Genomic DNA, 4,567 nt, shown 5'->3' on the forward strand with positions numbered 1-4,567 from the left:
CTCCAAGTCTGTGCAGACATCCACTGGCTACATATGCAAGCTTCTAGAACCCTACACGTCCACCACATCTGCTTCCCTTAATTATGGAGACAATGGCCCATAAAGTCCCATAATTCCTTTATGAATAAACTGTTGTGATTTCCACATTGTATGAAGTGCAAGGCTTAGGAGCTCTAGAATGAGAAGTCATCACATGATAAATAAATTGTTGGACAAGAGCGTACATTTATTTGTTAATAGTGGTAGGGTAAATAATGTATATTAACTAACAAATTTACACTACTAGCAATTTTTGGACAAACTTTTCTACAAAATTTTCTACAAACGCGAATGTCTGTGACTGAGTCACTGAGTGATGAAGTTACACCATTGGTCAGCCGAGTTATGAAGTTACACCATTGGTTGGCCGGAGAAGTCCAGCCATATGCTAGGTTTTGATGTGGTCTTGTTCCCCTGGCTTTGTTGGCGGCAGTGGTGTTACTTTTTTACGATAGTTTTATGTTCTTCGTACCCGTCCGTTTTATCCGTCCATGTCAGTCTTTTTTCCTTCTTTTTTCGAGAAGATGCCAAACAGTTAATGACTTTTTGCGAAGTTATCTTTTTGTTTTGGTGCATAGTTTAAAAAAAAAAAAAAAAAAAAAACATTTTCCAAAAATCACTGTGGTTTGTACAGTACAGTTCATTTTTGTTTCCTGTACAGTTGAATGGAGTCAGATGTTAGCAGGTGCCAGCCACCCCATTACCACACCTCTCTCTACACTGACTTTCATCTTACAATTCCGCCAATCATTTGATCTTTTTCCAGACCTGGTCTTTGCGTATATGGTCATGATGCAAGACTTTGCCACTGTAAAAAGGAGAATGGCAAAACATAGATAATATAATTTCAGGGAATTAAAAAAACAAAAGAAAGAAAAAAACCTCTTTTTAAGAAGTAAATTCTGTATTCATAATGTGCTTTGCTTTGTTCTGTAAATAGCTGAATGGCTTATGAATCTTAATTGTAACCTTTTCAGGTATTTTTGTACAAACAAGGGACTGATATATTCTGTTTATTGTAATTAGAATAAAACATTAATACATTGCTTTATGCTTGCAGCTCTACTGGTTTTGTGTGTATGTACATGGTGCATGGTGGTCAAGCTAACTGTATGAGTGAATTGTACATTGTGCGTACAACCATTTGATTACATTCCTAACATCCACATACTCTATGTAGGTACTGTCAGGTGGCCATAGGCCCTAATCTAGGATTTTATCTTGGATCAATGGTGCTTTACCAGACACACCTTCAAACATTTGCTATATTAACAGTACTTACATTAATAAATTAGGACTGTAGTGTTAAAGCTTCACAACGCTTCTGTTTTATAAGGGAGCGTGGGGTAATTTCAGAAGGTTGTCCTTGCAAATCCTGCAATACAAGAATTCTCTGAACCACTGCAATTTTCAAATAGGCAACTAATAAATTCAGTTTATTTTACGATTTGTTTGCAACACTTTCTATTGAATACTTCTGTTTCACTAGGGAAGGTTTGTTTTATTGATTCAATAAGTGTGCTAATTAGCAAGCTAACTAGTTAAATATAAAAAGTAGTGTTGCAAATCTTTATGGGCGTGCCATGTTGACCATATGTTACGGATTTTTTTGTCAGCCCTTCTCCAAATCTAATGGGATAGTACAAATATAAGATGATGTGGTTTCACTTTGGTTCAAGGTTTGAAGGCTTCATTCGTTAATCAAAGAGCCAATGTGGGCAGTAATGTGGACGTTAGCAAAAGAATGTCTTAAAATACAATTGGCTGGACTAGACTCAGTTTGGGGGGGGGGGGGGGGGACTATATTTTTCCCAAATTGTGCTGTGAGGCTTGTCTCAAAAGTCCACAAATAAATGCGAGTGACAGGCGATGCACAAATATGAACCAGTTACATTTATTTGTGGATCAGCTACATGTATTCATGGATCTGTTGCATTTATTTTTGGATCAACTGTGTGTATTTGTGAATTCCTTGAATTTATTTGTCGATGAGTTACATTTAAAAAAAATTATTTTCAAGACAATAATATCCCCCATATAATGTTCCTGATCAGAAACCTCAGGCCAGTTTAGACAACCATTTGGTCACACCCAGCAAAATGCAGTACATAATCTACACTCAGATTTATGAACAACATAAAGAAAGGCCAAGTTCACCAATGTTGAGAGTTCTTTCACATCTTTAAAAGAAACTACACGAGCATATGATTTCTTTGTTCATTGGTATAGCAGAACAGACTAACTATACAAATAGGATGATTTTCAACATTTAAATGTTTAGTAAGTGCCAGCAAGAATATGAGTAACAGAAGCCTTCAGGAGAAAAAATGCCCCACTAAGAAGACAACTCGAAACCCCATCTGATCTTTGATCTGTTATTGTAATGTGTGCATGTTCAATATCAGGGGTGTAAAACTCCAGACCTGGAAGGCTGCAGAGTCTGCTGGTTTTTGTTTCACAATGAGTTAATAATTAAAGTCATTGATTGGCTAAAGCAGCTGTAATGAACCCTGTTCCTGGAGATCTACTATCAGGTAGGTTTTAATTTCAACCCTAATTTTGCACACCTGATTCTTCTAATTGGTAGCTCAACAAAGTTTTCCAGCTGTTGAATAAGGTGTGTTTTGTTAGGGTTGGAGTGAAAACCTATAGGATGGTACATCTCTAGGAACAGAGTTAGTTCTCTGAACCTTAATTAGCTGCTGTTTGATTAGAAATCACAAATACCTGCAGACACTGCGGCCCTCCAGAACTAGTGTTTGACACCCCTGAGCAGTGAACTACGAAGTGGGATTACGGTCAGGCAATGTGATTGAAATCTATAAAAGCACTGCCCTTTGACCAGTCCATTTGGAAAAGGGTGTCTCCAATTCGTGGGTGTTTTCGCAGGGCAGAGATTGTTTAAAGACCAGAATAATTTAATGGAATGTCTTCGTAGACACAGTAGGAATGGTATAGATTTTCAATGGAGGGAATCCAGTAGGCTACACAGAGGCCTGCAACCTGACCTGAGACCGGCGGGAACCGGTATTTGGTTTCGGGCCGGGTCCGGGTTGTTTGTTCACATACAATTTGGGCTCGGTTAGGGTTCGGATTGTATTCTATTAAGTGAATATGCGTTATTTAATGTTTTAAATGCTTTTTTATTTGAAGATATTAAATTTTATTTATTATATATATATAAAACTTGTTTTGCACACGCACACTCTCTTTGCAGTCTATACCTAACTTTGCAGTGGATGAAATTAAATGAATATTTTCAAAGAGACTTCAACTTCTTAAAATTCCAAATGAGTCCGGAAAGGCTCATTGTGGAAATATTATGACCTCACTGTGACAACATAAAAAGCTCATTGGTCACATACAGTGCAATGGGACTGCAATGCTAGTTTGACCTATGATGGCAAGAAGACTGATCCCACTGAATTGTGAGATACCGTCTTAGAATAGCAGAAACATTGCTGGCATTTGGTAACGGGTCTGATAAGCCTGTTGACAAAAAATTGATGTGGTAGGTTACTACTAACCGGTAAGACAGTTGGTTTATTAACCTACCACACTGCTCTACTGATGGGCCGCCGTGTCTGGGTAAACTGTGTAGCTACTGTTTACTATCACATAGCCTATAAATTGAAATAAAACATAGCCCATTGCAGTAAGATAATTATAGATATGACTCAAGCGCATAGCAGTGGAGCAAAGCATTGTAAAACTGCGTCTGTGAGCGGTTTCTGGTTGGGTTTGGTTTTCAGATTTGGAAGCACCAGTCGTACTTGGTTGGGTCGGGTCTCAAAGTCTCAGGTACGGGCCTCCAAGTCTGTGCAGACATCCACTGGCTACATATGCAAGCTTCTAGAACCCTACACGTCCACCACATCTGCTTCCCTTAATTATGGAGACAATGGCCCATAAAGTCCCATAATTCCTTTATGAATAAACTGTTGTGATTTCCACATTGTATGAAGTGCAAGGCTTAGGAGCTCTAGAATGAGAAGTCATCACATGATAAATAAATTGTTGGACAAGAGCGTACATTTATTTGTTAATAGTGGTAGGGTAAATAATGTATATTAACTAACAAATTTACACTACTAGCAATTTTTGGACAAACTTTTCTACAAAATTTTCTACAAACGCGAATGTCTGTGACTGAGTCACTGAGTGATGAAGTTACACCATTGGTCAGCCGAGTTATGAAGTTACACCATTGGTTGGCCGGAGAAGTCCAGCCATATGCTAGGTTTTGATGTGGTCTTGTTCCCCTGGCTTTGTTGGCGGCAGTGGTGTTACTTTTTTACGATAGTTTTATGTTCTTCGTACCCGTCCGTTTTATCCGTCCATGTCAGTCTTTTTTCCTCAGACTAGAAATGCGCTGCTCGAGTATAGACAACCCTCATTTTTACAGACACTGTCACCTTTATGTGAACGCGCACAGCTTGATTAACGAAGCCTGTGTTCATTTACAAATTGATAACCACCTTCGTGATGCCGGTTAACCCTGATTGCGGCTGATCTTCTAGTTGAGAAA

The sequence above is a fragment of the Anguilla rostrata genome, chromosome 1 (genome assembly GCF_018555375.3).
Source record: "Anguilla rostrata isolate EN2019 chromosome 1, ASM1855537v3, whole genome shotgun sequence".
In the NCBI taxonomy this organism is placed as follows: Eukaryota; Metazoa; Chordata; class Actinopteri; order Anguilliformes; family Anguillidae; genus Anguilla; species Anguilla rostrata.